The sequence below is a fragment of the Balaenoptera musculus genome, chromosome 20 (genome assembly GCF_009873245.2).
Source record: "Balaenoptera musculus isolate JJ_BM4_2016_0621 chromosome 20, mBalMus1.pri.v3, whole genome shotgun sequence".
NCBI lineage: Eukaryota > Metazoa > Chordata > Mammalia > Artiodactyla > Balaenopteridae > Balaenoptera > Balaenoptera musculus.
Genome location: NC_045804.1, coordinates 2,954,133 through 2,967,110, shown reverse-complemented (window position 1 = coordinate 2,967,110; position 12,978 = coordinate 2,954,133). Strand labels below are relative to the sequence as shown.

Genomic DNA, 12,978 nt, shown 5'->3' with positions numbered 1-12,978 from the left:
AAATTGGAAAAGAATTTGAAAAAGGATAGATACATGTAATACGTATAACTGAATCACTGTGCTGTACACCTGCAACTAACACAACATTGTTAATCAACTACATTCCAATATAAAATAAAAATTAAAAAAAGCATTTGGAACCATTTATTTCTTCCCAATCCATTGCAGGTACATCAATAGAAGTGGGGCTTTTTGTTTGCTTTTTTGTTTTTTTGCTATTTTTTAGAGTCTGATGTTAGGAGTGATGATTTTGGCCGATGAGGGTGGGTTAAGAAGAAGTGGAAGAAATAATTTCCTCACTTACTTCTTCCTCTAGTTAACTTAAAGTCCATTTGAAACAAAAAGTCAGTGGTTACCACCTTATCACATACATTTCTGGACATAATTAACAGTCATAAAATTTAAAGAGTTCACTTCTTTTCCATTTTTCCACGTGGTACCACAGGAAGAATACTGGACTAGAGTAGAGAGACCTGCGTTACTGTCCTTGCTCTGCCCTAGACTGGCCCGGTGGCCTTCTCTCAGCCTGTGTCCACATTTTTAAAATGAGGGGTTTCTTTTTCTCAAAACGACTCCTAATGCCCTGCTTTTTTTCCTTTGTTTTCCTTATTGAAGGTATCCAAGATTCTTTCTATAAGTTTATTTTTACTTGGAGTCACAAATTATGTCTACTTTTTCATCCCAGATACTCAGCAATTCTCACGTAGTACGTAGGAAGCACTCCAATGTTATTAAATGAATGAACGAATTAAAGGATGAAGAAGTATATTCTAAATATAAACATACATGTTTTTCTTTATCATTAAAAGGTATTTTATTGATCTTTTCCTCTTATTTGGCTTCTCCCAGAAGTCTCCCAGACTTTGAGACATGGATGAGAATTCAAGTATTTTGTTTGGAACGTGATCCTGGGAAATACAGAGAGTGCCAAAGTGAGACGGGGGAAGAGAAGCTAAGAGAGTTATCAAGACAGTTCTCACTGGGGGTAATTAGAGCTTGACCCAGCTGGGGAAGGATAGAAACCAGCAAGGAGCATGCAGCAAGGAGCAAGGGAGCTGGGGTTTGCAAGCACTAATGCCGACCGGTCATTGGCCAAGGGATGAATAGCCTAGGTGACCAGAGGAAGCCCTCTCAGGTAAACAGATGAAGGTGCTGGCAGTTGGCAGACAGACCAGCATGTACCGATGCGGTAAAGGCCAAGTGGTTTACATCAACAGTGCCTACTCTAGTCTCACAACATTATTCTCTCTCTTACGCCTTCCCGTGGAGCCCTGTGATCGCACTCATTTCCCTATAGTACACTTGCCCCTTTACTTACCTTTATTCCTCACTGGCCTATAATCTCCTTGAAGGCAGAGCATATGGCTTCCTCAAAGCTGTATCCTCAATACCTGGCCTAGCATAGCTCACTTATATTTGGGGACTAAACGATGAATCTATAATAAGGGCATAATACCACGAACTTTATAAGTTTATACAAGAACCAAATTAGATAATGTTGACCAAAAGCATATTGAGAAGTGTTAAGTGCTCTCCATATCTAAGAGAAGAATGATGGGGAGAAAATAAATACTGTCCCTAAGCTAACCATGCGAGGTTAAGAGTCTGCCATCTTTCACATCAACACATCTTCTTTAGTTGGCTGTAGGACAAGATGTGACCAAGATGTCAACATGTTTGAAAAAAGATGGACAGCAGTGAAGAATTGATGGAGAGCTTCTATCTAGTGGGATCTAACTGGCTGAGAAATACGTAAAAAGTTTGGACCAGTGAAAGTACCTCTCCTAGATAGCACTCAAGGGTGACCTGGGATAGAGGTAAACAGGGAGGAGAGAAAAGAACAGCTTTATCTAGGAATTCTTCTCTTAAACACAAACTTCTTCAATTTTAAAATGGTGAGAATAAAGTAAAAGATGATGTTAAGGGAATTTGCGGCCCCGGTGCTGTTTTGATCCTTAACAAGCTTGTTTATGAAACCAAAGGCCAAAGAACAAGGCCAATGTTTTTCTCAGTGATATGAAGAGAATCGTTTCCCTTTTTTTTTTTGACCACCAAGAATTGAATCTTTTCCATTTCCCACACCAGATTTGAGAAACCTCTCAAGTCTTCATACCATTCCAAATAAGCTGGAAGCCGCCTGCAAATGGTCTAGGAGCTGAGGACATTCTGCCGGATAGTAAGATTTACAAGTCACAGTCTCTTTTACTAAGAGAGAACAGGCTTTGGGAAATTAGAAATGGAATTTTACTTCATTTGTGGAGACTCTGTAAAGACTGGCTCTCTTTAGACAAAGAGCCGGGATTGGTTGGTTCTCAGTACATTTGGGACAACACTGGAGAAATATTAAGTGTAGGATGTACTTATGAATATGCCCACGCTTCCCCTGCTACAGATCCCAGAGCCACCTCACCCTTCCTTGACAGGAAGGCTTCACTGAGGCCACCCATCTTGGTCCAGTCTAGTGAGTTTCACCACCTGGGAATTTCAGAGAGGAGTTAAGTCCTCAACCCTTTTGTTTCCAGGATACCCCTGTATTTCTCATGTAAATTTTCCATATCGCCCTACCCTACCAGCAGAATTTCACTCTACCTGAGGTTATGAAAAGGTCACGTCCCCAGAGCACTCAGATCCTAGTTTAATCAAAATTCAATTGTTTGTCCTCACCAAGAACAGTAGATTGACACCTGTGTGTATCTCCAGCAACTTCTTAGGGAATTTCTCAGATCAACAGGTACCATCCCGAAACACAGAAACCTGTATAAATTACCCAAATGATGGTTACCTCACATAAAAATTGCAATCTTCACTGGGTACATCACCATACATGCTATACTTTGTTATCTTCACAATAGTATATGTAGTAATTATTACCAACTTTAATTAATGAGACGTTTTTGGGTGAGAGTTGGGGGTGGACCGATAGTTAAGCTTTTAAAAGTTATGTAATTGTTCAAGGTTATACAGCCTATAAACAGAAAAGCTAGAATAAAAATATAGGCAAAATCTAAAGCCACAGTCTTTCTATTACAATATACTGCTCGATGGATTTTCTTCCTTGGAAGCTTTAATAAATAGGGAAGATTTTAATCACTCTAAGAATGTTTAGATGAATGTAACCTTGCTTAGAATGAGGGGATGGATTAGAAAAACCTTAACCCTTCTCTCCTAGCATGATTTCATTACTCATCTGGGCTGTCATCTGCTGATTAAAAAATGGGAACTTTCTTGTGCCCTGAGTATTTGCAAGCAAGTCATGTGATCTCATTTATAATATACAGGTTTCAGCAGTATTTGCCACTGTTTTCCTCTAGAAAATGCCACATCACGAAGCCCTGACTTAACAAAGGGAATCCACTGTAAATCAGGACCATTTAAAGCAATGTGACATTAACAGAATTAAAAACAGACCCAAGAACATTACTTTAAAGAATGACAGGATATAAATGGAGCAAAGTCCATTTTTTCTATCAGTGGCAGCACACAGTGTGAGAACAATTCTCATTCTGCTTCCAATCACATGTGTCTGTCCAGCAAAGGAAGAAGTTGTTTTCTTCAGCATGTTCAGTTTTGGAATTAGTAGTTTTTCGTTTTGGTGTGGCTTTGAGAGGAGGAAATACATCCCTATTTCTCCTCTGTCATTGTTCTCATTTTCTCCCGCACCAGGTAGACAAAGTATACATTACAGAAAAGACAACAGGAACCAGCAACATGCCCTAGATAAAAAAATAATAATGTCTCCTCCAGATCAAGGCAACCGCACAAGACTAAAAGTTGGAATCAGCCAGCATCTGAGGCAAACCCAATCTTGAAATTAATGTTTATCTTGTTGCAAAACAAGTCCTACTTGAGGTTCATTTCTGTAGTGAATAGAAACCCAAAATTGCCACGTTGGACCCGTAGTTCTCCCTGACAGATCTCTTATCTCACGGCATCACGGATAATATGTGGGAGAAGTTGCAGCGTAAGGGATCAGCATGACTGTCCACTGACGTTCGGCTGCCTGGGAAACAATCAGATACTAAGCCCGCAAAATACAGTTGCCATGACTAGACACGAGACCTGCCAGCCCCCTCCCATCACTTGTCCCGACGGAAGACCCCTGAGGCCTGTGCTGCTGAATGGGACCGGAGAGCTGTTTACACGCCAACGTCTCCTTTGTAATTCTATGCGAGACCTCTGGGCACCCCTCAGCCTTTTCTCCAATATTCTCCAAGTGTACGTGTTGAGCTGCATTATGAAATCAGATTGGCTACAGATGAGGAGATACCCTCCCCAAGGATACACAACAACTAATGTTGCAGTTAACTCAGAAGACCCCAAGTCTTAAATTGCTGTCTTACATGGAGTCTCAAAGTTTCTTTGTAAATGTGTAAGATGAATTTTATACGATGTAAAGTGAAAAAGGTTACATATATATTTTTTCTCACGAAATAGAACATCATTAAAACAAGAAAGAGTACCTCTATCATTTTCTGCAGCGGTACCTCTGTCTGCTTACAAACTGAAGATAGGATTGAAAGTCACAGCTCTACAAAGGGCAAGCTACGTACTCACAACTGGTTGAAGACAGACACAGCAGAACAAGCTGGAAATCCCTGAGTGTTTTTAAACCTGTTCCATTTGGGGTCAAGTGGATGGTAAGGACCTTGCTTTGAGAAAACTAGTTATTTCTGCCAAAAATTGCATTTCTTGTCTGGCTCACTGCTATGTGTCTCAGGAACATTTACGGCAGGCTGATTATTTTCTGAGTGATTCCAAAATGTTTAGACTTTTAGTGCAGCATATAATGTTCTATTACTACCTCAGGTGATAAAAGGAAGATGCTGTTACTAGCTGATAAATTCACCACCCTTGTGGCCATACATTTTATATAGCATTACCCTGAAGGGATACATCAAAAGCAAATCATTGGAAAATAAGATTTTAAGTTCAAAAACAAAAACTTTAAAATAACCCCTAAATGTTTACTGTTTTAGGACACAAGCCAGCTTGGACAGATAAAAACGGATGAATCCAGATTGCTCCCTGAATCTTTACATTGAACAGTATATTTTTTTAAAGCCTTAGAAGTCATCCAGCCAAGTTCTTTCTTTATTCTACGTGTGAGGAAACCGAAACCCGGTAGGTAAACTGCCTTGCTCAAGGTCAAAGAGGAAATCTGAACTGTGGTTGCGTTACGTTTTATTCACACCACTCCCATCAAAATTCAAACGTGACATGAGATGGGAATAAATGGGAAGTGAAAGCTCCTGAGTTTCTGCTGCACAGGCCTGCTGTTTTTCTCACTTTGGCCATTCTGCAGAATTTGTCAACATAAAATCAGCTGCTATTAGCTTCAGACTAAACCCTCGATTCCCTAAATCAGGGGGAAAGGAACTGAAATGATACTTCCTCAACTCAATAGTGGAAGTAGATGGGTAGTAAATAAAAACAAAGTTTGCAAAATATACTCAAGACGGTATCAAGCATGAATACTTGCAGGTAGCTCCCTAAATGCCATTTTAAGAATCTCGGAATGGGATCTGAGACCAGGGAAAAATATTTTGTGAGAAAACGTTCTTCTCGGAGGTGTTGTTAAGAAGACAAGTTATCAGAAGGCTGTGCCAGAAAGAATCAGATTTAGGAAATGGAGGGTCAAATCCTTTTGCGGAAGAGGGTGTTTGTTATCTACTCACTCCAGGATCTGCACACGGCAGTGTCAAACCAGCCTATGGACAATTTTTTCTAGTCGAATCATAATTAAATGGTAAAGCACTTAATACTAAAACTTGATGGACAAAATTGATGTGAGGAAGTTAATTCCAAGCTTTGCTGAAGTCAAGATAGATCACATTTATCTTACATCCTTCGGGAACTGGGTCTGTCAGTCAGTCACAGAAGATTAGAATCACGCAGTTACAGAAATCTGGAACAGGCAGAAACTCAGAGATTAGTGTGGATGCTTTGAACTTATTCAGTGTGAAGCGACAAGGAAAATGCCCTATCTGTCAATGAAGCTGCTGTTGAGGAGGGCTTGGGAATGACTGCACCAAGTCAGGGAACAAGGCAACTGTATAAAAGAGAATTAATTATGCCGTGATTCACAGTCACTGGCTGTGCTATAAATACATTTACGGAAGTGTTTTTCTTTTCCCTTTTCCTTTCCTTTTTCTCCAAAAGGCTGCGTGGATGAGCCTTGTTTCCAGGACTCATATAACTGCACCTAGAATCACAGAATGTTAGAGCTGGAGGGACCCTCAAGGTTTGCCCAAGGTCCTCCACCGGCATTTTACAGGTGAGGAAACTGGAGCCCAGAGAGGTCAGGAAACTTTCTGGAGGTCACGGAGTTAGTGCCCCGCAGTCTGGACCCCTGGTCTGCTGAGTCCCAGAGCGCAGGGCGGTCCACCACACCTTGTCATTTTCCAGTGTGGGCAAAAGACGGTCCCTGGACCGGGCGTGTTTCTTCCAGTCAGAACTCAGCCCCAGAGCCCTGTGCAGCCAGAGAACCTGAAGCATTTCCTTCCCAGAGTTCACGGGTATTTCTGATCGTCACTTTAATGAGAAGGTATTTTTAGCTCTTCTCCTCCCATGAGCATTCTTCCAACTCACTTTCAGGGCTCCGGGCTTAAGCTTTGAGGCCAGGATAACTTTTTTTTTTTAAGAAATCCAATTCAGTAAGCTTTTAGTGAATGCCTTCAATGTATAAGGCATTGAACTGAGGGCCTTGTGAATGGAGACGTGAATGAAATGGATCCCTATGTCGGAGCAGCTCACAGGGGATTGTGGAATGGGGAGCAATGAGCTTTGGCCAGGAAAGTGGTGTTGGGAACTTATTAGAAATCAGAAAAGCAAGGCGCTAGCCTCAGACCTTATTAGGAGTCGGGCAGATTTAGTTTCCCAGCGTTGCTCTCCCACTTACGAGTTATGGGACAATGAGAAATGTGCTGTGCTTCCACGTCTTCTTCTGTAAAGTGGGGTCACTAGGGGGTAACCACGCCCTAGGTTTGCTACCAAGATTAAACGAGGCAATGCATGAAGAGCCTCTGCACGGGGCACAGGGGGAAATGCCATGAATGCTTAGGGTCACTGTTATTACTTGCAGACATCTAGAACGAATAGGTAACTAGAAACAGTCCAAGCTGAGGACCGCGGAGCTGCGTCGACAGGGAAGTTGACTGTGACTGTGAGAAAAGGCTCAAAAGAGGAGGTGACCCTGCGTGATGGGCAGGGTGTTAACAGGTAGACTGGTGGGGAAAGACAGTCCGACAGATTTACCAGCAGGAGTCCAGCGCCGAGTCAAAACATCTTAGGACACAGAGAACGGCGACTAGTGGGGACATCCGGGTCTCAGGATGTGAGAGGGGAGGTCAGAAAGAAATGGGGTTGAAAAGGGAGTTTGGGACCAGAATCTAAAGCCACTGCAAGCCTTTGTGTGCCCGGGAACCTCGTGCATCGTTATGAAATTATGTTGTGTTGTTTCGACGTTCCTGATGTCTCAGGAAACTCCAATGACACAGCGTTTCCCTGTGGATGTGCAGGTGGTAAAGCCGGGGCTCTTGATCGTCATTCACATTTATCCTCAGTGCTCTGCCCTGAAGGGCTTCCCATCACCTGCTGATTTAGAAGCCCAGGATCAGAAAGGTTGCTACAAACTGTCACAGGCAAGAGGTGCCTGAGGAGACACGAGGACTAAATGCCATGTGGTCTCCTGATGGGAACCTGGAACAAAAAAAGGACTTTAGGGAAAAACTAAAGATGTCTGAATAAAGTATCGACTTTAGTTAATAATAAAGGATCAATGTTGTTTTCTGCATTGTGACAAATGGACCATACAAGTGGAAGATGTTAGTAACAGGATGACTGGGTGTGTGGTGTAGGGGACCATCTGTACTACCTTGGTAATTTCTCTGTAAATCTAAAATTATTCTCAAATTAAACATTTATTTTACAGAAATGCATAACATTTGAAAGGGAAAAAATTGTTCCTGGACAGACTTATATTATCTTCATTAATTTGCTGGTCTGGTTTAGGCTTACCAAAGGAAACATTCTGAAGTAGTACTTAAGCTGTTCCTTTTTAAATGAGGAGCATTTTAACATGGAGAAAAACACATAAAAAATATTTTTAAACATACCTCATTGTGGCAAACTACTTGAGTACTCCCTTTATACTTTTTTCATAAGATTCCTTTATTTAACTGCTCTTAATTACATCCAGTTGCGTTGGCTCTATCAGGTTGCTTTTAATAGCACTTCTAGTAAACAGAACTACAGAGAAAAATCTTGGTTGGTACCGGTCGCTAGGATGGGGGTGTAAGTCATAGGTATGAACTGCTTGTGTACTTGGGCGGGGAGAACAGTTATGGGGGTCAGTATGGGGGTGGGCATGTAGAGAGAAAGGGGAGACAGGAGAGACATTGCGATGCTATGAGATTAGTGATTCTCAGCTAGCGGTGATCAACCATCCCCTGGAGATATTTGGCAACGTCCGGAGACTTTTTCTGTCCTCACAATTTGGGGACGAGGGAAAGGGTGGTGGAGGGCTTGGAACTGGAATCTAGATGAGAGAGGCTACAGCGTCTGCTAAGAATCCTACAGAGCAGAGAGCTGCTCACCACGGCCCCCAGCAAAGAATTCATATTGAGCCCCAAACGTGAATAATGCCAAGGTCGAAAAACTCTGCATTAAATAGAAGAGGGAAAAAAATGCGTTTGCCTCCATTATTTCCTATCCCCCAAGGAAACTAACAATTGTCTGAACTTATAAGCACTTGTATATTCTTCTGAGTTCTACTAAAGGATAACAACTAACCCATTATTATTACTGACCCATCGTTAGTGAAAATACTTGCCGAAGATTCTTCTCAGGCTCCGCTTCACATCGTCTTGGCCCTTCTTCCACTGAGACCATTGCTAAGGCAGCAACTGCCAGCAGTGTCATCTGACAGCCTCTTGCTTCAGCTGCGCTTTCTGCCCTGGGGCCTCTCTGACACCCACACAGTGGGATGATTACCAGAACCTTCCGGGCACTCATACATGTGCATCCCGGAAGCTCTAAGGAATTGCTGCCCCCGGGGTCAACATTTGAACCTTGGAGGACGGGAACTAGTGCATAAATCTCCTCTTATTCCTTCTTTCAGACGGGCAGTTCTAAACCGCATTGAGCCCCGATCTTTATGCCTGTGCCATAGGCAATGGAGCTACTAAAGCTCAGTGGAGACCACTCCACTAGGCTGCTATTAGCAGGCTTCCCCACCAATCTTTTCTTTCTTTTTTAATTTTTATTGGCGTATAGTTGATTTACAATATTGTGCTAGTTCCAGGTGTACAGCAAAGTGAATCAGTTATACATATACATGTATCCACTCTTTTTTAGATTCTTTTCCCACATAGGCCATCACAGAGTATTGAGTAGAGTTCCCTGTGCTGTACAGTAGGTCCTTATTAGTTATCTAGTTTATATATAGTAGTGTGTATATGTCAACCCCAAGCTCCCGATTTATCCCTCCCCCGCCCTTATCCCCTGGTAACCATACGTTTCTTTTCCACATTTGTGACTCTATTTCTGTTTTGTAGATAAGTTCATTTGTAGCCTTTTTTTTAGATTCTACATATAAGCGATATCATATAGTTGTCTTTGTCTGACTTACTTCACTCAGTATAACAATGTCTAGGTCCATTCATGTTGCTGCAAACAATAAATGCTGGAGAGGGTGTGGAGGAAAAGGGAACTCTCCTACACTGTTGGTGGGAATGTAAATCGGTACAGCCGCTATGGGAACAGTATGGTAGAACTACCAGAGGATCCAGCAATCCCACTCCTGAGCATATATCCAGAGAAAACCATAATTTGAAAAGACACATGCACCCCAGTGTTCATAGCGGCACTATTCACAATAGCCAAGACATGGAAGCAACCTACATGTCCATCGACAGAGGAATGGATAAAGAAGATGCGGTACATAAATACAGTGGAATATTACTCAGCCACAAAAAAGGACAAAAGAATGCCATTTCCCCACCAATCTTGCTCGCCTTCTCCAGTCCACCACGCCTCGTATCTGAGATCACTTCCCCAAAGAAACTACCCCATACAGCCCTTGCCTCAGGCTTTTCTTTCTAAGGAACCTAGGCTAACAACATGCTCCTTAAGAATTTTTTTTTTGTCAGAGATTTTCCTACCGAGTGGCAGATAAGGATTATTATGGGTTTCATAGAGTCTCTTAGCTCTAATTTCAAGGAATAATCACAATAATAAATATTAACAATAACTAAAGTAGTTATTTATGATAGTCTTCCTTACAGAAAATGAAACTTAGATTCAGAGAGATGGAACTTTGTAGAAATCCCTTGTGGAAAGCCAGGATTTGACCCCAGTCTGCTTGAGCTCAAAGTTCTTACCACACAGGGGCTAGAAGTTTTCCTAGAAGCAGTATGAAGTCCAGGTACAAAGCTTGAGAACAAAATATTTTCTTCTGCAAAACAATCTTGCTACCATATCCTAACTCGTTGAACCTGTCACGATTGCAATACAACGCCTAACACAACAAGGTATTTAAGGTCATGTTGGAATTTCACGTAGAGTTAACTACTGAGTAGGAGCGATTATCTACAATAGTCATAGGGCACCAAAGCGAGTCTAAGAGCACAGTGGTCAATATAGGGAAAACCGTGCGTGTGTGTACGTGTGTGTCTTTGTGTGTCTGTACTTCTGTGTGTATGTGAGGGAGAGACAGTCAGAGGAAGAGACAGACAGAGAGAGGAAAAAAAAGGGGAGGAAGGGAGGTAGAGAAGGACAGAGAGAGAGAGATTTTGAACCTCCAGCCCTAAAGCCAAAGGCCAAATTGTAATTAGGTTTTGTAGTCCATTGTTTCAAAACTGTCACACTCCATTTATGTGAACAGTCAAGAGCTCCCTCAGCGGCTGGAGGAGCTTCACAGTGAGTGTGATTGTACAGGGAAGGACACAGCTTTGCCTTTACAAAACTAGGAGGTGTCAATGCCCTGACTTTACCTCCTTTAATACTGTGATTGTGTGTGACGGTGGTTGTCTGCAAGTAATGGTGCTGTTGGATTTTGTTGTTACTTTTTTGTTTTGCGTTTTTATTTTTTTTCTGAAATGAGCATTCGTTTAAAGGTTTCCAGGGCACTAGTCTTTGAATCAGAAAACCTACATTGAAGTTCTCTCAATTACTTAATGTAGCTCTGAATAATAGTCATAGCAGAAATAGTTGTACTGGTAGTAGAATAATTAAAACCAATGAATGCTTATTGACCATAAATTATGTGCCAGGCATTCTGTTAAATGCATTACATGTGTCAGCTCATTTAAATTCCCTCAGTAACGCTAGGTGGTGAATACTGTCATTGTCACCATTGATGAGATGATTTATTAAATACAACTAAAGGTAGAGATATTAACTCATCCAAAGTCACACAGCCAACATGAAGGATACTCAGGACCCAAATGAGTCTCCACGCTCCTAACCCTTTTCTATTCTGCCACCTTATGGAACACTGAGCTTCAGTTTGCTTACCCATAAAACGGAGCTGGTCCTCCTTTCTCCGTGTAGGTGTTGCTGCAGTCGGGGTCTTTCTTTTAAGGAGGGTGGAGAGAGGATGAATGATACCACATATCTGATTGGAAACTCTTCCTTGAAATCCACAAGCTAGACTGGCATTTTGGAACGTCGTTTCTGTAACAGATGAAAATGCCGATATGAGATAGATGTGGAGCACAGCGGATTATGCTGAACTTAATAACTTTCCACTGCACTGGGGGACTGTCCACTGCCCACCCTGGCCTTTCTGATTTTTCTGACACATCTCCATCACAGTCACACCTCGAGAACTTTACAGTCGGAACTTTTAGTCATAGGGGAGACTTTCAGTAAAGTCAAACTGGTTGAAAATAGTAACATGTTCTCTCTTGGCCCGAGAGGTTGTCAAGCAGTGGCGGGCAGCGGGGGTGTGGACAGAGCTTGGACGCGTGGACTCGGGTGTCCGCACGCGAGCCTGGGGGCCTCCTCAGGTGGCCCCAGAGGTGGAAGCAGCCAGAGGTGAGAGGAGAAGGAAAAACAGGCTTACTTAGGGATGGGGCTGGCTCTCCCCGTGCCGCCAGCTCTCCCCATGCTGCCATGTGTCAGTGAAGAGTGCCAGAAAGTTCAAGGTATTCTAAATGTCAAGCAAGCCTTCCAGGTTGTTAGGGAGGCTTATTTGTCAAGGTGGGATTATAGAAAATATCGTATTAATGGTTTGTAAGCTTGATTTGTAACTTTCAAGTATTTAGATGGGGGCCTACAGCCCGGACCCCAGCGAGAGGAGGGCGTGGCCTGCGTATTGCTATTAACGGCTTCTCTCTATCCTTAACAAGCAGGCTCCTTTTCGCCCTTCAGATACCTGCATACATGGTATCTTCTGAGAAAGGCCATCTCTGGCCACCCTGTTCTGCACAGCCCTCCCAATACAAGCCGGTCACTCTCTACTTCTTTCCTGTTTTATCCACAGCTCTTGCATTACCTGCTTTCTTGTTTATGGTACCTCCAGGCCAGAATGTTTCCTCCTTGGAAGCGAACATCTTGTTTCACTTCTTCATGGCTGAGTTCCTAGTGCCTAGAAACACAAAATAAGTGTTCCATAAATATTTATTTGATGAGAGAATAAAGGATAAATTGATAAAATATATGTATATATCTGCACTTTTGTCTTAATAATAATAAAGAGCTGTATTGTGTCTGATGCTTTTTTATAATTTTTATTTTATATTGGACTATAGTTGATTTGAAACGTTGTATTAGTTTCGGGTATACTGCAAAGTGATTCAGTTATACAAATATCTATTCTTTTTTCAAATTCTTTTTCCACTTAGTTTTATTACAGAATATGGAGCAGAGTTCCCTGTGCTACACAGTAGGTCCTTGTTGGTTATCTATTTTAAATATAGTAGTGTGTATATGTTAATCCCAAACTCCCAATTTATCCCTCCCTGATGCTTTTTTTAA

The 12,978-nt window shown here is 42.0% G+C and overlaps 1 protein-coding gene across 2 annotated transcripts in view; it reads right to left on the bottom strand.

Moving 5' to 3' along the window:
- Nucleotides 1-12,978, bottom strand: part of KCNJ16 (potassium inwardly rectifying channel subfamily J member 16) — a 352,993-nt gene that overhangs the window by 97,333 nt on the left and 242,682 nt on the right. For both annotated transcript variants that reach the window (XM_036837806.1, XM_036837807.1), the window contains 2 exons: nucleotides 12,518-12,589; nucleotides 11,515-11,673 (listed from right to left, as the gene is read on the bottom strand). The gene's annotated coding sequence lies outside the window, so the exon portion shown is untranslated. The remainder of the gene's footprint in view (nucleotides 1-11,514; nucleotides 11,674-12,517; nucleotides 12,590-12,978) is intronic.